This window comes from Choloepus didactylus, chromosome X (genome assembly GCF_015220235.1).
Source record: "Choloepus didactylus isolate mChoDid1 chromosome X, mChoDid1.pri, whole genome shotgun sequence".
NCBI lineage: Eukaryota > Metazoa > Chordata > Mammalia > Pilosa > Megalonychidae > Choloepus > Choloepus didactylus.
The window spans coordinates 99,068,724-99,090,539 of NC_051334.1; the positions used below are offsets into that span (position 1 = coordinate 99,068,724).

Below are 21,816 nucleotides of genomic sequence, written 5' to 3' on the forward strand. Positions count from 1 at the left end.
CTTTCATTCTGGTGTCCAAAATGGTCCTAACTTTCCTCTTTCAATCATGCTCACAGTCATCTTTGTTCAGTGTACTGACATTGCTGTGTTACTGCCTCACAAAATTGTTTTTGAAACCTCTCCTTCCTGTCTTTTCCTTTCTGTCTGCAGTGCTTCCTTTAGTGTTTCCTGTAGAGCAGGAAGCTTGTTCACAAACTCTGTTATTGTTTGCCAGAGAATATTTTAAGCTCTCCCTCATATTTGAAGGACAGTTTTGCCAGATATAGGTTTCTTGGTTGGTGGTTTTTATATTTCAGTATCTTAAATATATCACCCTACTCCCTTCTTGCCTCCATGGTTTCTAATGCAAAATCCACACATAGTCTTATCAAACTTCCTTTGTATGTGATGGATCACTTTTGTCTTGCTGCATTCAGGATTCTCTCTTTATTTTTCATGATTGATAATCCAATTATTAAGTGTCCTGTTGTAGGCCCATTCAGATGTATTCTGTTTGGGGTATGCTGCATTTCTTGGATCCATAATTTTATGTCTTTCATAAGATTTGAGAAATTTTTATTGTTTATTTACTCTATTGTTGCTTCTGCCCCTTTCCCCTTCTCTTCTCCTTCTGCAGCACCAATGACAAATACATTTCTGCATTTCATTTTGTCCTTAACTTCCCAGAGTTGTTGTTCATATTTTTCAATCTGCTCTTTTGTGTGTAGGCTTTCAGATGCCTTATTCTCCAGTTCCTGAGTTCTTTCTTCTGCCTCTTGAGATCTGCTGTTGTATGTTTCCATTGTGTCTTACATCTCTTGTGTTGTGCCTTTCATTTCCATAGATTCTGACAATTGTTTTTTCAAACTTTCAATTTCTACCTTATGTGCATCCAGTGTTTTCATTATGCACTTCATCTCCTTTGTCATATCTTCCCTAAACATTTTGAATTGATTTAATATTAGTTGTTTCAATTCCTCTATCTCAGTTGAAGTGTAATTTTGTTCCTTTGACTGGGCCATAGCTTCATTTTCTTAATGTAGGTTGTAGTTTTCTGTTGTCTAGGCATCTGGTTTCCTTGGTTACCCCAATATGGTTTTCATAGACCAGAATTTGCCCAGGTCTTGGAAGGAGGGAATAGTATCCAGTTTCCCTGAAGGTGTGTCTTAGAAGATTGATACACCCTCTGAGGCCTCAAGTCACTCTGCTTTTCCTCCCAGCTATTGGCACCCATCAGCCTGTAGCTCCAGACTGGTGTAAGTAGTTGTGGCCTGTGGCTCGTTTCCCCCAGGCTCTGGGGTGTGGTTCCTGAATGGAAGGCAAGTATTGAAACAGGTCCCCATGTCTTTCCTCTCAGGGAAGCTTCCCCCACCTAGGGAGAGATCATTAGCATTTGAATAGTCTCTCTGCCTGTGCTATATTCACCATTGTCTGAGTCAAGGTGCTGGGAACTGAATATGGCTGAGGTCTTCTCCACTGAGCTGAAAAAGGAACATAAAACCCCGTTTAGGGCCAGTCTATGGCCACCTTCCTGCTCTCCAAGTTCAGTCATCACCAAAAGCCCCTCTCTGCTTGCTGTGGATTCATATCTTGTATTAAGAACTTCATATTTGTTAATTAAAACCCCAGTCAAATCTCAGCTGTGCTGTATTCACTTGCTGGGAGAGTGCTGCTCTCTAGCACCACCAGGCTTTACATTTCAGGCCATGGGGTGAGGGGGATCCTGGCTTGGATCGACAGTTTTTACTTACAGATTTTATGCTGCAACTTTGGGCATTACTCCCTATTCAGGTTGGTGTATGATGAGTGGACAGTCATGTTTGTCCCCCAGCAGTTATTCCAGATTATTTACTAGCTGTTCCTGGTTGTTTATTAGTTGTTCTAGGGGGACAAACTAGCTTCCAGTCCTCTCTATGCTGCCATCTTATTCCATCATCTAGATATATTCTTAATGTTAATTCACATTCATGTGGGTGTTAACCTATTTTAAATAGAATCTCTTGAATATATTGTTTTAAATTAAGTTGTGGTTCAGCTAAATTGCCTCTAATCTGGATTACTGGAGACCCTATAAGGGAAAGAAACTTGAAGCCAAAGTAAAAGGAAGGTACAGGTAGGTGCCTGAAGCTGGAAGTAAGTAGGAACATGGAAGAGAAAGGAGAGGATATTGTCATGAGATAGAAATGCTGAAGAACCCAAGGATTACTGATCAGCCCAAATGCTACAGACCTCAGAAGGAAGCAAGCCTTTTAGCCTCTAAATCATAAGATAATAAATTCTTGTTGTTAAGCAAAAATGAGTTTATGGAATTTGTCACAGCTGCTCAAGAAAATAAAGACACCCTCATTTTGCAATATCTGTTCTTCCTTTTCAACCATAATACATAATATTAAATTCATTAGTTTTTGAGTATTTAAATTCATATATCTAACCAACATGGCCTACCAATATTTTAATCATTTCATTGTTCATTGGCAATACCTATAATAATTCTTGAAAATTTCCCTAGAAGTAATTGGAATACAAAAATCTACATCACAGCATGGATTGATTAATAATATGCCATCTCTGTTACTACTGATAGAGTGAGCCAATATTCACCAAGTATATAGTTTGTGTGAAGCATTGTGAGAAAGATACAAAGAAATATCAGATATGAATCCTGATCTCAAGAAACTATGAATGGGGTTGGAAATATAAGGCATGAAAATTATATCTAATCTATAAAGGGATAAGTAGTATGTGCCCCATTTTAACTGGCTACAGGGAGGGATATAACATAGCATTTAAAAATTGGAATGAAACTAGCAGGATGGTATTTAACTCCCTAAATAAAGGAGCATCTGAATGATAGAGTTTGAAGTAATGATAACATTAACAACAAGAACAACAACTCTAGTGGGAATTAGAATCATTTTGAGATGTTAAGTAATATTTATTTCCAGGCCTCATACCCAGGAATTTTGATTCAGTTGGTTTGTGGAAAGACCTTAGAATCTGCATTTTAACAAAAAGGCAAACATTTCTGAGAAGGTGGTCCATTTTGAGAAACATAGCAGTAAAGTAATATACTATGCCATCTCAATAATTCTAATAATTGTTAACATATATTGAGCATTTACTCTGGACCAGGCCTTATGTTCATTATCTCATTGAACCTTCAAAAAATCTTAAAAGTTAGGAACCATAATTAACCCCATTTTATAAACAAGAAAATGAGGCACAGAAAGAGTAAGTATATACCCATGGTTAAACAGTCAGTAACCAGTGGAATTTAAATGCAGGCAGACCTAATCCAGAGCACGTGTGTTTAATCACTTTCCATCACTGCCTTCTTCACAGACATCTTTACATTGCATCTTTGAAAAATGCACAGGAGCTGAGAGAGGAGCTGGAACACAGCCTGGGATCAGCAGACATCTGCCTTATGCCTTCCCAGCTAACAGATATTTTCCAGATGCCATTAGCCTTCCTTCAGTGAAGGTATACATATGCTGATGCCTTAAATTGGACATTTTCATGGCCTTCAGACTGTAAATTTGTAACCAAGCAACCTCCCTTTATAAAAGTCAATCCATTTCTGGAATTTTGCATAATGACAGTGTTTAGCGAACTGGAACACTATCTTCTCTGAGCAGGTTATGTACAGTTTATAGCACAAATTTCAGATGTATTTGATTTAGGTGCTACATGAAAGTTTCAAGGTGATTTATATGTCTCCCAGTGCTGACACTTATGTAGCACAAAGTAGAGAATTGTTTGGGTCAAAATAATAGAAATGGTAAACCACACAGGCGACCTTTTCCCAATTTCAAGTGTAAGTTATCCATAAGCATAATACAGCAAATCAAAGATTTAAATAGTATCTTTCACATTCTCAGTAACCCAAAGGATTGTATAATAGTAAACAGAATATGATAGTAGTGTACTGATTATGTAAACAAAGAGAAGAGCAATTTTGTCCTCTTAAGTTCCTCCCACACAACCTTGGCGTTTAGGATGAGAGGAATAGATAAAATTAAAGTAAAAGGGAAGCAAAAGTTGGCAAAGGCACCATTTTTTATCATCCTTCTATCTGTATATATGGAAACCTAAAATCCTTAAGAAAATAATTGAATATTTCATATGAAGAAAGTTATTTCAGTGTGTCTATTTGGAGTATTAGAGGATACATTGCCAGCATATGCAGGAAATAAGAGTAAATATGAAAAGATAATCAGTGTTGTTCTCACAAACATTGGGGACTGACAGCTTGATGCGCTGAGCCCTTTGTCTTGGGGATGGCCCCTATGAAGCTGCTTGCTGCAAGGAGAGGCTAAACCTGCTTATAATTGTCCCTAAGAGTCTCCCCCTGAGTGCCTCTTTGTTGCTCAGTTGTGGCCCTCTCTCTCTAAGTCACCTTGGTGGGTGATCTTGCTGCCTTCCCCCCTGCATGAGACCTGACTCCCAGAGGTGTAAATCTCCCTGGTAATCCAGGATATGACTCCCTGGGATGAATCTGGACCCAGGATCAAGGAATTGAGAACATTTTCTTGACCAAAAGGGGGATGCAAAATGAAAAGAAATAAAGCTTCAGTGGCTGAGAGATTTCAAATGGAGTTGAGAGGTCACTCTGGTGGGCATTCTTATGCACTATATAGATAACACATTTTAGGTTTTAATATATTGGAATAGCTAGAAGTAAATACCTAAAACTACCAAACTCCAACCCAGTAGCCTTGATTCATGAAGATGATTGTAAAACAATGTAGCTTATAAGGGGTGACAGCATGGTTGTGAAAACCTTGTGGATTGCATTCCCTTTATCCAGTGTATGAATGAATGAGCAGAAAAATGGTGATAAAATCTAAACAAAAAATAGTGTGGGATGGGGGGTTGATTTGGGTGTTCTTTTTTACTTTTATTTTTTATTTTTATTCTGATTCTTTCTGATGTAAGGAAAATGTTCAAAAATACATTGGAGTGATGAATGCACAGCTATATGATGGTACTGTGAACAGTTGATTGTACACTATGGATGATTGTATGGTATGTGATATATCTCAATAAAACTGAATTTTAAAAAAAGATAATCAGTGAGCGTGAATAACAATATAAAAATGTTTTTTTTCCCTTTTAATACTGATGTTTTTTTTTAGTTCATATCATCATTGCTCCTTCATATCAGGAATACTGCCCATGGTAAGAAGAACCACTGTAACAGTGGTGGTTATGGAAATGATTACTGACTTACATGACCTTCATAGCCTATCAATAAAGCAGCTCTTGCATTCTTTAGTATTGCATTATTGAACCTTGGTAATCCACAGTCTTCTGAAATAGATCAACATTCTTATTTCCACCAAAATGATACAATAGGTACCCACATTTTTTTCGGTTAATATGTATAAAAATAGGCATTTTATTCAGTGTGGCTTTTACTTATAGTCAACATTCTGTTTTAATTTCTTTTTTTAATTGAACACATAACCATTAACTTTACAAGTGAGAAGGTACTGGTGAATTGTCTGTATTAATTGAACAAATAAGCATGTATTAAAAATTATTCTAGACATTTAGTGAGAGAAATACAAAATAATAAACTTGGACCTTGTTCACAAAATTAGTCATATGAAAAACTGCTCTATATTGTGTTTAGTAGTTTAGTATGAACTGAGTTCTATACTTAAAATGTCATTCTCAGCACTACATATGAATTACCTCATTTGATCCTCATAACAAGTCTAATATAGATATTATTATTTTCATTTTATAGATAAAGAAACCAAAACAGAATGATTACATCAGGATCACATAGCTGATAAGTATGCAATTAGTTAAGGGCAGAAAATTTGAGTCCAGAATGTGTGTTTTAAAATTCTACACTAGATATAAGGGCCAAATGACTGTTTCAGATGATGAACACTATAGAAGATCAGAAAGGAGATGAGAGTTTTACTGTGGCATATGCGAAGCTGGCTATTTTGGCAGTCCTTTACGAAGACATGACTCAAGATTTATAAAAAACAAAAACACAAGAGCTAAAAATCAAAGCTATTCCTAGAACAAAGGGAATGATCATAATATGTGAAGATTCAAAATCTGTAATAAAATTTTCTCAACATTTTCAAAATAAATCTGATCTTTGTTTTGAATTCATAACTTTTAGCAACTGTGAATTTACGTTAGTGGGTATGGTATCACTTGAAGGTTGGATAGTATACATTGACTGTACTGCATATATGCTATAATTTAAATACTGTGTCAATATTTACACGTTACTAATAAGGTTCCTTTAAAAATTCAGATACAACCTTTTTCAAAAATAAAATAACCTTCAACTTTATTAAATTTGCCTGCTGTATGAATTATGAAAGCATGCATTTTAAATTAAATTTTAAATTGCTAAAATCAGTAAAATTTAGATAAAATATTCAATTTTGATTTTAAGTAAAATATCACTACTATATAATGTAGATATTTTGAGGCATAGGAGGTGATACTATTTTCAGTAAAATGAAAATATTTTAATCATTTAAAATAAATTACACTCATGTAATTCAATAATTTAATTCAATGGTTTGAGTACATGCAAGTACATGAGTGCATATAAGTGGGTGGTTAGTCTCTTTTAGTTGTTTCATATATAACAGTGTTTTTCTGTTTCTGTAGTTACTATGCTGTTTCAGGCAGACTTCTTTATTTATCTCTAAAGAAGCGTTACTCTATTTATCCTGAACTAATTCTAATGAGCTCCAACTTTTCATGCTCTCCCACTTTTTTAATGGCAACAAAGAAGAGATGAAAGAAAGCATTATAAGATTAACTAAGACCAGTTAATTTTAAATACCCAGACCAAATCAAACATTACAACACAAACACACACACACATGCACACACACTGAAAAGTCACTGGAACAGCAAAAATCAAACAAAAATCCACACAATTTCCAAAAGCACTTCAATGTTATTACCCCCTTTCTATGTCTCTTAATCACTAAAATAGAATCTATGACCAATTCATAGTTCTTTTCACCTCTACACATATCATTTCTCAAAAAAGTATCAGGGTTCTGCCCAAGCCTGCCAGAAATGGTTTGTGTCAACTGATCAAAGTCTGCAAATACTTCACTCTAAGATTGTCCAGACTGCCCTGATTCCAGCTTTCTACTCCTTGAAGACACTGAGAATAATGGTTCTGTGTTAGTTTTTACTAGATCCAATCACCTGTCAAGCCTGGAATAGGTATGCTACACAGATTGCCCTTAACCCCAATAACCATGAAGTCCACATTTATAAGAAGACTGGGAGCCAGTGGGTGAAATCTCATGAACTCAAAGAGCACAGCAGACACATTATAGGTATTGACTGGGCTCCCAATAGCAACCACATCATCATTTGTGGGGCAGATCCCAATGCCTATGTCTGGAGTTAGAAATATGTCATCTGGAAGCCAACACCAGTGATCCTGAGAATTAATTGTGAAGCCACTTTTGTGTTGTGGTCCCCACTAGAAAATAAATTTGTTGTGGGAAATGGAGCATGATTAATATTTGCTTATTAATTCAAGTCTGAAAATGATTTGTGGGTAGGCAAGCACATCAAAGTGCCTATTTGTTCCATGGTCCTCAGCTTCTATTGACATCCCAATATTTTGCTGGCAGCAGCATCCTGTGACCTCAAATGCAGAGTGTTTTCTGCCAATATTAAAGAAGTGAATGGAAAGCCAACCAGTATGTGATGGGGCAGCAAGATGCCCTATGGTTAGCTGATGTCAAAATTTTGTGGCAAGGAAGAACCTAAGATGGCAGCTAGGTGAGACAGGGCAAAAAAACACCTCCATGAAACATACTAGATAAAAACCAGAAAGTGACCCAGAACACAAGTTCCAGTGATGCACCAGCTGGACAAGGTCTGCTAAAATCACAGGGACTGTGCACTTGGTGAAACTGGGAGTCTGCATTCTGAAACAAGTGAGTAAGCCAGCTGAAAGTCCTGTGGCCATGCTGTGGTGTGGGGAAACCAGAAGTTGGCACTTGGAGATGGACTAGCTCTTTAAAAAAATCCCAGGAGCAGATGCAGTTATTATGGTGAGAACCATGCAGTGAAGCATGGCAGGAGTGGGCTGTGCCAACCTCACAGTGTCTGGCATGTAGGATAGACCACTGCTGATTCCCTCAGGACCAGGGGGGCAGAGTGGAGAGCCAAATGGAAAAAGAAGCCCTGCCACTTGCAGCCAGCTCCCCAGCAGGCTGGAGACACTCTTGTTCAGAAATCCCAGGGACCCTACATCAATGCTGGGGACTTGTGGGTCAGCAGCAGAGACAATCTGGGGCAAAACTGAAATGAAGGCTCAGACTCTTGCAACAGCCTTGAATCTCCAGGAACATCTGGGAGGTTTGATTATTAAAGCTGCCTTGACTCCATAACCACCCAGACACACACCACACATTCAGGGCGGACAGCACCAACAACACACCCAAACTGAGTGCACCAATTGAACCCCACAAGAATCATTTCCACACACACCATAAAGACAAAGTTGAGGAGAACTGACTTGAGGGGAATAGGTGACTCACAGATGCCATCTGCTGGTTAGTTAGAGAAAGTGTACACCACCAAGTTGTAGATCTGAAAAATTAGATTGGTAGTTTTTATAACTTGTAAGAACCCTATCAAGCAATACAAATGCCAAGAGGCCAAAAACAACAGAAAATCTTAAAGAATATGATAAAACCAGATGATATGGAGAACCCAATACCAAACACCCAAATCAAAAGATCAGAAGAGACACAGAACTTGGTGCAATTAATCTAAGATCTAAAGTCAAACAATGAGAGCATGGCACAGGATATAAAGGATATAAAGAAGACCCTAGAAGAGCATAAAGAAGAAATTGCAACAGTAAATTAAAAAAACAAAAGATCTTATGGAAATAAACTGTTGGCCAAATTAAAAAGACTCTGGATACTCATAATACAAGATTAGAGTAAGTTGAACAATGTCTCAGCATCCTCACAGACCACAGAATGGAAAATGAAAGAACAAAAGAAAGAATGGAGAAAAAAATTGAAAAAATCAAAATGGATCTCAGGGATAAGATAAATAAAATAAAACATCCAAATTTAAGACTCATTGGTGTCCCAGAAGGGGAAGAGAAGGGTAAAGTTCTAAAAAGAGTATTCAAAGAAATTGTTGGGGAAAATTTCCCAAATCTTCTACACAACATAAATACAAAAAGCATAAATGCCCAGTGAACTCCAAATAGAATAAATCCAAATAAACCCCACTCCAAGACATATTCTGATCAGACTGTCAAATACTGAAGAGAAGGAGCAAGTTCTGAAAGCAGCAAGAGAAAAACAATTCACCACATACAAAGGAAACAGCATAAGACTAAGTAGTGACTACTCAGCAGCCACCATGGAGGTGAGAATTTTAAATTTAAAATTCTGAGAGAGAAAAATTTCCAACCAAGAATACTTTATCCAGCAAAGCTTTCCTTCAAATTTGAGGGAGAGCTTAAATTTTTCACAGACAAACAAATGCTGAGAAATTTTGCCAACAAAAGACCTGCCCTACTTCAGATGCTAAAGGGAGCCCTACTGACAGAGAAACAAAGAAAGGAGAGAGAGAGATAGAGGATTTTAGCAGACATATATAGAATATTACATCCCAAATCTCCAGGACACACATTTTTCTCTAGTGATCATGGATCTTTCTCCAGAATAGACCCTACGCTGGGACATAAAACAAGCCTCAATAAATTAAAAAAACAACAACAAAAACAATTGAATATATTCAAAGCACATTCTCCGACCACAATGGAATACAAATAGAAGTCAATAATTTTTGATTTGTAACTCCACTATTTACTTCCTACAGGATATAAAATACATAAACTCTAATGACATATCAGTGGTTTTGGACTCAATGTAAAATATGTAATTTTTGACAAGAACTATATAAAGGTGGGGGAATGGAGGAGTATAGGAACATAGTTTATGTGTCCTATTGAAGTTAAGTTGGTATCAAAGAAAAACAAGATTGTTATGGATTTAAGAGGTTAAATTTAAGCCCCCCAGTAAACACAAAGCAATTATCAGAGAATATGACCATAGAGATGAAAAGTAGAGTATGGGGTACAGGAAGTGGGGGTAGGGGCAATGAGGAGTTAAGAAATGATTGTAGGGTTGCTGTTTGGGGTGAAGGGAAATTTCTAGTAATGGATGGTGAGAAGGTGATAGCATTACAACATTCTAAATGTAATTAATCCCGCTAATGGAATGCTAGGGAGGGGGTGGAATGGGAAGATTTAGGCTGTATATATGTTTCTACAATTGAAAGAAAAAAAAGACAGTCTAAATAGATGACAACTGAATGCCAAGTGTGATCCTGGATGGGATCTGAGGATGGCAGAGAGGAGGATCAAAGGGACACAGTTGAGACATAAGGAAAAAAAAGGAAATATAGAATGTAAGCTTTGTACCAATGTTGAATTTTCTTAATGGGATTGCATAAAAGAATGTTCTTGTTCATGGGAATTGTATATGTGAATTATAGTGTTTGTTCAAGGATGTGTGCAGCTTGCTCCCATATGTTCAGAAGACAGAGCAATAGATGATGGATGATAGGGAGGGAGGGAGGGAAAGAAAGAAATGGCGGTGTGAGAGCATGTCAAAGTTGGTGGATCGGGGTATCAGGGTAAGGGGTTCAGGGTATGCTGGAGTTCTGTGTATGGGGTTTGTATTGTTTTTGCCACTATTCCTATAATTTTGAATTTATTTCAAAATAAAATTAAAAAAATAAAGAGGATGAACCAATAATTTTTTTTTTTTTGTCAGTGGCACTGGTGGCTGGGTCCATGGGGTCAGGTTCTCTGCCAGTGTGACCCACCTTTCCTCGGTCAGCCACAAGAGCAGAATGTCTATTGATGCATCAAAAATAATGCAGGTTTCGATACCTCCTCACACCAGTCAAGAATTATAGGCTAACAGGCATCACCTGCTGGGCAGAAAAGCACAGTGACCTCAGGCATCAAAGGGTGGAGCAATTCTCTAAGACACACCTGCAGGGAAACCAGATACTGAACATTTCTTCCCCCTGGGACCTGAGCCTGTTCTGGTCTGGGAAAACCTGATTTGGATAACCAAGGAAACCATGCCTAGACAACAGAGGATTACAACCTACACTAAGAGGAACAAAGTTATGGCCCAGTCAAAGGAACAAACGTACACTTCAACTGAGATACAGGAATTTAAACAAATAATGCTAAGTCAATTCAAAACGTTTAGAGAAGATATTGCAAAAGAGATAGTGGCTGTAAAGGAAACACTGGGCATATATACGGCAGAATTCAAAAGTTCAAAAAAACAACTAGTAGAATCTATGGAAATGAAAGGCACAACACAAGAGATGAAAGACACAATGGAAACATACAACAACGGATCTCAATAGGCAGAAGAAAACACTCAGGAACTGGAGAACAAAACACCTGAAAGCCTACACGCAAAGGAGCAGATGGAGAAAAGAATGAAAAAATATGAGCAACATCTCCAGGAACTCAAGGATGAAACAAAGTACAATAATGTACGTATCATTGGTGTCCCAGAAGGACAAGAGAAGGGAAAGGGGGCAGAAGCAATAATAGAGGAAATAATTAATGAAAATTTCCAATCTCTTATGAAAGACATAAAATTACAGATCCAAGAAGCGCAGTGTACTCCAAACAGAAGAAATATAAATAGGCCTACGCCAAGATACTTAATAATCAGATTATCAAATGTCAAAGACAGAGAGAATCCTGACAGCAACAAGAGAAAAGCAATCCATTACATACAAAGGAAGCTTAATAAGACTATGTGCGGATCTCTCAGCAGAAACCATGGAGGCAAGAAGGAAGTGGTGTGATATATTTAAGATACTGAAAGAGAAAAACCGCCAACCAAGAATCCTATATCCAGCAAAGATGTCCTTCAAATATGAGGGAGAGCTCAAAATATTTTCTGACAAACAGATAGTGAGAGACTTTGTGAACAAGACACCTGCCCTACAGGAAATACTAAAGGGAGCACTACAGGGTGATAGGAGACAGGAGTGCATGGTTTGGAACACAATTTTGGGAGATGGTAGCACAACAATGTAAGTACACTGAACAAAGGTAACTATGAATATAGTTGAGAGAGGAAGGTGGGGAGCATGTGAGACACCACAAGAAAGGAGGAAAGATAAAGACTGGGACTGTGTAACTTGGTGAAATCTAGAGTATTCAACAATTGTGATAAAATGTACAAATATGTTCTTTTACGAGGGAGAACAAGCAAATGTCAACCTTGCAAGGTGTTAAAAATGGGGAGGCATTGGGAGAGGGATGCAATCAGCATAAACTAGAGACTGTAACTAATAGAATCATTGTATTATGCTTCCTTTAATGTAACAAAGGTGATATACCAAGGTAAATGCAGATAAGAGGAGGGGATAGGGGAGGCATGTTAGACACTTGACATTGGTGGTATTGTCTGATTCTTTATTCTACTTTGATTTAAGTTTATTTTTCCTTTTGCTGCTTCCTAGCTGTCATTTTTTTCCTCTTTCTTTTGTCTCTCTACCTTCTTTGACGCTCCCTCCTGCCTTGTGGAAGAAATGTAGATGCCCTTATATAGATAGTGGTGAAGGTGGTGAACACATAAATATATGACCATGCAGAGAACCATCGATTATTTACTTGGGATGGAATGTATGGTGAGTGAACAAAACCATATTAAAAAAAAAATGGGTTGATGACAAAACCTCGAGGGCAATATACTGAGTGAAATGAGCCAGACACGTAAGGACAAATTGCATGGTCTCACTGATAGGAACTAATTGTAATATGTAAACTCATAGACATGAAATATAAGGTACCAAGATATAGGATGAGGCTCAAGAATGGGGAGTGGTTGCTTAGTATGAGCAGAATGTTCAATTAGGATGAACTTAAATATTTGGAAATGAACAGGGGTGTTGGTAGCAAGATGTGAGAATAACTAACAGCACCGAATGGTGTGTGAATGAGGTGGAAAGGGGAAGCTCAGAGTCATATATGTCACCAGAAGGAAAGTTGGAGGTCAAAAGATGGGAATGTATAAGACTGAATCCTATGGTGGGCAATGTCCATGATCAACTGTACAAATACTAGAAATCGCTTCCATGAACCAGAATAAATGTATGACAATACAATTAGAAGTTAATAATAGAGGGGCATATAGGGAAGAACTATAAACCTATTACAAACTATATACTACAGTTAGTAGTATTTCAACATTTTTTCATAAACAGTAACAAATGTACTATACCAATACTACGAGTCAACAATTGAGGGGGGTTGGTTAGGGATAGGGGAGGATTAGAGTTTCCTTTTCTTTTTTTTTCTTTTTTCATCTTTCACTTTATTTCTTGTTTGGAGTAATGAAAGGTTTCTAAAAATTGAACAAAAATTAAGTGTGATGGATGCACAGCTGTATGAGGGTACCCGGGGGCAAGTGATTGTACACTTTGGATCTTTGGATAATTGTATGGTATCTGAACAATCTCAATAAAAATGAAAAAAAAAAAAAGAATGCAGGTTTCAACTCTGAAAATGGAGCTTCTGCCACTCCTGAGTGTACTGTTTATATCTAACAATAGCATCATAGCTGCTAGCCATGACTGCTGCCCATTGCTCTTTTTTTATTTTTATTATTTTTATTGAGATTGTTCACTTACAATACAATTATCTAAAGAACCAAAGGGTACAATCAACTGCCCATGGTACCATCATACACCTGTGCATCCCTCACCCCAATTAAGTATTTTTCATTTCTTCAAACATTTTCATTACTCCAGAAAAGAAATAAAGACAAAAAAAGGAAACTCATATCCTCCCATACCCCTAACCACCTCCCCCTCCATTATTGATTCATAGTTTTGGTATCGTACATTTGTTACTGTTGAAAGAATGTTAAAATACTACTAACTGTAGTATATAGTGTGCAATAGGTATATATTTTTTCCTATATGCTACTATATTAACTTCTAGTTATAGTGTCATACCTTTGTTCCAGTTCATGAGAGAAATTTCTAGTATTTGTACAGTTAATCATGGATATCACCCATCACAAGAGTCCATGTTTTATACATTCCAATCTTTTAACCTCTGACTTTCCATCTGGTGACAGATGTTACTCTGAGCTTACCCTTTCGACCAACTTCACACACCATTCAGCACTGTTAGTTATTCTCACAAGGTGCTACCATCAGTTCTGTCCATTTCCAAGCATTTAAGCTCACCCTAGTTGAACATTCTGCTCTTAATAAGCAACTGCTACCCATTCTTTAGCCTTGTTCTATATACTGGTAACTTATATTTCATGTCAATGAGTTCACATATTATAATTAGTTCATATCAGTGAGGCCCTGCAATACTTGTCATTATGTGTCTGTCTTATTTCGCTCAATATGGTGTCTTCAAGTTTTCTTCATCAACCCATTTTTAAGAGGGTTTTGTTCACACACCATATATTCCATCTTAAGTAAACAATCATTGGTTCCCTGTATAGTCATGTATTTATGTATTCATCACCATCACCAGTATCTATATAAGGACATCTCCATTTCTTCCATAAAGAAGGAGGAAGAGTAAAAGAAGGTAGAGAGACAAAAGAAAAAGAAAAAAGAGAAAAAAAAGCATGACAGCTAGAAAGCAACAAAAGGAAAGATAGCATTAAACTAAAGTAGAACAAAGTCTCAGACAACATCACCAATGCCAGGAATCCCATACCATTCCCCTATTCACCACCCCCAACATGCATTTAGCTTTGGTATATTGCCTTTGTTATATTAAAAAAGCATAATACAATGTTTCCATATATAATTGTCCCTAGTTTGCATTGATTGTATTCCCCCAATCTCACCCTATTTTTATCACCTTGCATTGTTGACATTAATTTGTTCTACCTCATGTAAAAATATATTTGTACCTTTTATCACAATCATTGAGCACCCTATGTTTCACTGAGTTATACAGCCCCAGTCTTTATCATTTGTCTTTTGTTCTGGTGTCCAATATGGTCCTAACTTTCCTCTTTCAATCATGTTCACAGTCATCTTTTTTTCAGTGTGCTTACATTGCTGTGTTACTACCTCCAAAAATTGTTTTCCAATCCTCTCCTTCCTGTCTTTTCCTTTCTGTCTGCAGTGCTTCCTTTAGTGTTTCCTGTAGAGCAGGTATCTTGTTCACAAACTCTGTCATTGTCTATTTTTCAGAGAATATTTTAAGCTCTCCCTCATATTTTAAGGACAATTTTGCTGGATATAGGATTCTTGTTTGGTGGTTTTTTCTGTTTCAGTATCTTAAATATATCACCCTACTTCCTTCTTGCCTCCATGGTTTCTATCGAGACATCCACAAATAGTCTTATCAAACTTCCTTTTTACGTGATGGATTGCTTTTCTCTTGCTGCTTTCAGGATTCTCTCTTTATCTTTGAAGTCTGATAATATGATTATTAAGTGTCTTGGTGTAAGGCTATTCAGATCTACTCTGTTTGAGGTACACTGAACTTCTTGGATCCATAATTTTATGTCTTTCATAAGAGATGGGAAATTTTCATTGATTATTTCCTCTATTATTGCTTATAACCCTTCTCCCTTCTCTTCTCCTTCTGAGACACAAGTGACACATACATTTCTGCATTTTGTTTTGTCCTAAAGTTCTTGGAGGCATTGCTCATATTTTTTCATTCTTTTCTCTATCTGTTCTTTTGTGTATAGGCTTTCAGCTGCCTTGTTTCCCAGTTCCTGAGTGTTTTCTTCTGCCACTTGAGATCTTCTGTCGTATGTTTCCATTGTGTCTTTCATCTCTTGTGTTGTGCCTTTCACTTCCATAGATTCTGCCAGTTTTTTTCAAACTTTTGATTTCTACCGTATGTATGCCCACTCTTTTCCTTATAGCCTTCATCTCTTCACCACATCTTCCCTAAACTTTTTGAATTGATTTAACATTAGTTGTTTAAATTCCTGTATGTCAGTTGAAGGGTAAGTTTGTTACTTTGACTGGGCTATAACTTCATTTTTCTTAATGTAGGTTGTAGTTTTCTGCTGTCTAGGCATCTGGTGTCCTTGGTTACCCCAGTCAGGTTTTTGCAGACGTGAATGGGCTCAGGTCTCAGAAGGAGGTAACAGCATCATGTCTCCCTGAGGCTGAGTCTTAGAAGATTGATACACCCTGTGAAGCCTCAAGTCACTGTGCTTTTCTGCCCAGCAGGTGGCACCTGCCAGCCTGTAGATCGGAGTGGTATAAGGATGTGTTGCCCATGGATGCTTTCCCCCAGGCTCTAGGTTCTTGTTCTGAATGGAAGGTGGGTAGCAGATCTTGACACCATCTTCTTCCTCTTAAGGAAGATACCTCCCCTAGGGAGAGATCATTTACATTTGAATATCCTCTCTGCCTGTGCTATCTCCACCCTTGTCTGGGTCAGAGCTCTGGGAACTGAAAATGGCTGAGGCTTTCTCCACTGAACCACAAAAGGGACAGAAATCCCCCTTCAGGGCCAGTCCATGTCCACTCTCCAATTTTCTGAAGTCAGTTGTCTCAAAAAGCTTCTGTCCACTTGTTAGGGATTCATAAGTTGTACTGAGCAGACCACGTTTGTTAATTAAAACCCCAGTTGGAACTGGGCTGAGCTGTATTTGCTTGCTTGGAGAGTGCTGATCTCTAGCACCATGAGGCTTTGCAGTTCAGGCCATTCAGGGAGTGGGCTCCCAGCTTGGAGCTGCAGTTTTTGCTTACAGATTTTATTCTGTGACATCAGGCCTTCCTCCCAATTCTGGTTGGTGTATGATGGATGGACAGTCATGCTTGTCCCCCTGCAGTTATTCCAGATTATTTACTTGTTGTTCCTGGTGGTTTATTCATTTTTCCAGAGGGAAAAACTAGCTTCCACTCCTCTCTGTGTTGCCATCTTCTTCCCTGTCCATTGCTGTTTAACTATGATGACTGTGACAGCTTGACCTTCATCTCCAAACTAGATGTTCCAAAACAAAGCATCCAGCACTAAATGTCAGTCATTTAACTATTCTGTAACATGGACAAGACAGCCCCAACTGAGAACCACAATACAGCTTTGGAGACATTGCATGAGAATAGCAACACTGAAGTGTCCATTTATGAGGTGAAAGAACAAGACTGTCACAAATTTTGCACTATTAGCATTGACAGAGCCATGACAATTTGGGATTTCAAGACATTAGAGTCTTCTATACAGGGTGTTTTAACAAAGTGAACCTGAGTGAACCACCAGGATCTATCATGAAAAACTCTGGCTGACCACAGCTCTGCCATTTGCATTATAGGGTGGAAAGTCAGCTTCCAGGAAACACTGAGCATATATTGTGTAAATATCATTAGACTGTGTTCATTTTAGTATAAATTGGTGAAAGTTTTGATTTTTAAAAAGCAGCAATTTTTGGCCATTTTATTACATTATTGACCAAAGATTCTCTTTAATTTGTTTATTATGGAAAATTGTCACACTTGCTTAAAGTTAGGGGTGGAGAATTATGTAAATTTTTCATTAAAAATTAAATTAAAATACTGAATGTGAAAAAAAATCAGAAAAACAAAACAAAAAGACATGATTAAATAGCCACTCTTTTGAAGTTCTCTGCTTTCCAGGATTTATAACACTGCACTCCACTGGTGCTCTTTATATATCTCTGACCACACTTTTGTTATGGGTTGATTCTCCTTTATCTGATCATTGAACATTCAGGTTCCTTTGGGTTCAGTTCTAAGGACTTAATTTTCTTACCTATATGTGTTCTATCAGAGTGACATCATCAAATTTAGTATCTCCTAATGACTGAAAACCATATTCTCCTTACTGCCTTCTATCCAAAGTACAGATGAATATGTACAAACACCTTTTGGACATGTTCACTTGAATTTTCCACAGTTACCAGATTCTACTAACTCTACACTGGCACCTTTAGAGTTGCTGCTGCCTCTCATCCTCTCTCAGTCTTTACACCTCTGCATAATAACTTCACATATCTCCAATTCTCTAGGGGATTTTGTTCTCAAACATTTTATATGAGTTCAGAGTGCTCTGTTATTTATTCTGTGACTGAGAGGTAGAAATCAGACCATTTATTTTCCAAGAGATAGTAAACTCAGCTGTTAGTTTCCTAGAAATTGAGTTATTCTTTAGCAACAACCATTTAGAATATAATACAAAGAATGGCTGAAGTTGAAGTTAAACCTATGTATTTTGTTTTGCCATCCAGTTTTGATATATAAAAATAATAGACATAGAAAAAGGAGTTGTAACTTAAAGGAAAAACTCAAGTTACCACTATCTGCTACATGTGTCAGTACATGTCATTAATTCATTAACTCCTTTTGACATTAACATCACTAAAGTCACATGCATTCCTTTGAATTCATGGTGCTCAAAATGTATCATTATATTACATTTTCAGAGTTACATTTTAGTAGAAAAGAGGGACATGCTATTTTCTTTAAGATGGTATCTGACTGTAGCAATGATTAGTGTAGAACAGATAGACGTGCACTTGGCTAATGTCTTCTTTGAGGACTGAAACATGCAAACTGGCTCCAGTACTCAAATTGATACATCTGTTCCCTGCTCTTATACAAAACATTACTCTTCCTCACCGTCTCCATTCCCATTCCTCAAAATCAATAACACTCTATTTTTCAAAGCTTATAATAGATATGTGCACTTTGCTTTCAGTCTTACATAAACATGTTTCTTATAAAAATATGCAGAGGTCCAGACATCATGTCTTCAATTATCACCATACAGCAATGGCTTTGTCAAGTCCCAAAATTTTATAGTGTTGTGGACCAAAAAGATTTATATTTTTTAAACCTCAAACTTCTTTCACCCCATTCTGCACTGATTCCAAAAAGTCATCTACACTATAAAAACATTTTTACAGAAAAGCCAGATCTCATTACTTAAAATTCTCAGCTGTGCATTTGAGCTACAACTGAGCCATCTGTGTTATGTCAAATAAGAAAAGTTTACCTATAGCTCAGAAATAGATAAATAACAAAAATGACCATCATACATTAAGGGAAGCATGGTTTCCCAAGCCTTCTTTCCCTCTCTGTTTCTTTTGTTAGCCTACTGGCATTATGTCTGTTATTCTAACACCAAACAGGTCCATGACATGAGTATTGAATTCTGAAAAAAAATTCTACCAGAAAATGAAGTATGGTAGAAAGTTAGACTGGATGATCTATAAACTTCTCTCCTGATTTTAGGGCTTTAAAATTATATTAAACATCAAAGAAATCCAAGGGATAGTAATAACTTGCATTAAACATAGTAGCACAACAACTACTGTTTATTCATATTGTTTGCCTCCAATTCATACCCCTTGATAACTGGACTGGTTCTGAAAATATCTAAGAATGGCCCAGATGAGTTAGGCTGAAGTGCAGGGTTCGATTTTTGTATGTGTGTGTATATACATTCTGGGACTCTAAAAAGAAGGAGAAGACAAGAGGTGAGGGGGTTGGGCAGAGGAGGGAAGAATATGAATGATAAAATTAACCCACCTTAAAGCACACAGTCCATCTTAATCTTCATCTAGATCCACATTGTGTAGCAAGAGAGAGGGACTTAGAACAAACACAGAATTTGTAGATAGAAACCTTGAGAAATGAGAAGGCTTAAATGATTTCAAAATGTGTCAATTTTTTCTATAATGTACAGCAGCATAATTATTCTATGTAAAAATTTTAATCTTAATGACTATCTTTATGAAGCACTGAATTCCCAATTAATACCTTTTATTTTCTTGGAAACAATATCTAGCAATCAATATTATCATCACTGAATATATTATAGTAAAGGATATTTATTTTATTTAATATTTATATATTTTATAAACAAAAATCAATGATAATGCATGTGATGGTTAAATTCATGTATCAACTTGGCCAGGTTATGGTGTCCAGTTGTTTGGTTATGCAAGCACTGGCCTGCCTGTTTCTGTGAGGACATTTCATGGACATAAATCACCAGTAAGTTGATTGTACCTGTGGTTGATTACATCTAAAGTCAACTGAGGAGATGCCTTAAGCAATGAGAGACATCTCATCCAATCAGTTGAAGGCTTTAAAAGGAGCAGTGATGACTTCAGCTGTCAGAGAATAGTATTTCCATCTTTAATTCAGCCAGGCAGCTTCTCCTGGGGAAATTAATCAAAAGCCTTCATCAGAATTCCCCACTTTTCACCTAACCTATGGAATTCAGACTTGTGCATCCCCCAGGTGAGTGAGACAATTTTTATAAAATCTCATAACATTTACAGATATCTTCTGTCAGTTCTGTTTTGCTAGAGAACCATGACTGAAACAGCTTTAGAACTAAGAGTGGTTCTTGAGAAAGAAATATTTAGGATGAGATGCATGAATTCATTCTGTGGTCTTTGGAATTGTTCTGTAATCTTATCAGATTCAAAGCCACTAATGACTCTAATTCCATTAAATAAGATGGCCCTGGTAGTTCATGGTATGAGTTGGCAATAGAGATAAGCAAAATATCACCACTGGATATGGCTACTCAAATGCTTATAAGAGGCAAGATTCTGGTGAGAAACTTTTTGGCACTTTAAATGAATTTTCTGTAGTTAAAAGGTTTAATGGTGTTGGCTGGTTGTTTCTAAATAAGCTTGATACAGTTTTAAAGGAAAGGGATGAGACCAAGCATTAAAATTTGCAACTTAAATGCTGCCTGAAAGATGTGAAATTTTGTATGTATCCCCTGAAAGAAAATCTTATTTTGTGAAGCTGCAGACTTAAGATTTCTGTAAACCAGTCCCAGAGTTTCATTGTGCATGTGGATGAATTACAAATAACTAAATTCCCAATCTTGCAGGGTGTCTGCTCTTAAAGTGAGAATATTGATTGGAGAGGAATGGGATCCTGAAAATTGGAATGTAGGCATATGGGTTGATAATGACAGAGGTGGGTCATTGAAACCCTACATCCTGTTGAGTCTTTGCCAGATAAACCTATAATAGTCTTCCCTGAAGTACCAGCCACCTGACCTACAGTCTGGCCTGAGAAATGTGCCATCCAAAATCTGCCTGAAGAGATTAACTCTGGTGTGCTTGATAAACCTGGAACTACTTCCCCTGAGCCAGCAGCCCTCACTACTCTGTCAGGAAGATTAATCCTGTTTCACCAGATGAAACAGCAATGAAATGCCCAGATGTAGTTGGCTTGAAAGACACTTCTAATTCTTCTTGTGACCCACCCCCAGCATCCCTCTTTACTTCCAGACATATAATTAGTCTAGAGTCCCAACAAGCTCCAAAAGTTGAGATAGAGAGTATGACATATGAGGACTTGCACTATACTCCAAATCAACTGCATGATTTTTCCAATTTATATAAACAGAAATAAAGGGAACATGTGAGAATGGATATTTAAGATGTTGGAAAATGCTGGAAGGAATATAAAGTTTGATCAGGCTGATTTTTTTTTTATATTAGCCCACTAAGAAGAGTCTCTGAATTTAAGGGATTAGAGAAAGCATTAACAGTTTGGATGGGTGGTTGACTGAAACATGGACTAAATTGTGACATGTATTTCCTAAGGTTGAAATGAAAGAACTTCCCTGGTTATAATGATGATGAGGGGATCCAAAGCCTTACTGCAATTAGAATGTTACAGTGGATTTGTCATGCAAGATATGCTCACCATTCCCAGGAATTACCAGAGGACACACTTTTCACCAGGATTGTAAAAAATAAATATGAGACTAAATCTATCATCCTTGAAGAGATCTATGGTCACTCTTCT

The 21,816-nt window shown here is 37.1% G+C and overlaps 1 pseudogene; it reads left to right on the plus strand.

Annotated features, from left to right (window-relative positions):
- The first annotated feature begins 7,066 nt into the window (after positions 1–7,066).
- Positions 7,067–17,257, plus strand: LOC119522273 (annotated as a pseudogene).
- The last annotated feature ends 4,559 nt before the right edge of the window (positions 17,258–21,816 follow it).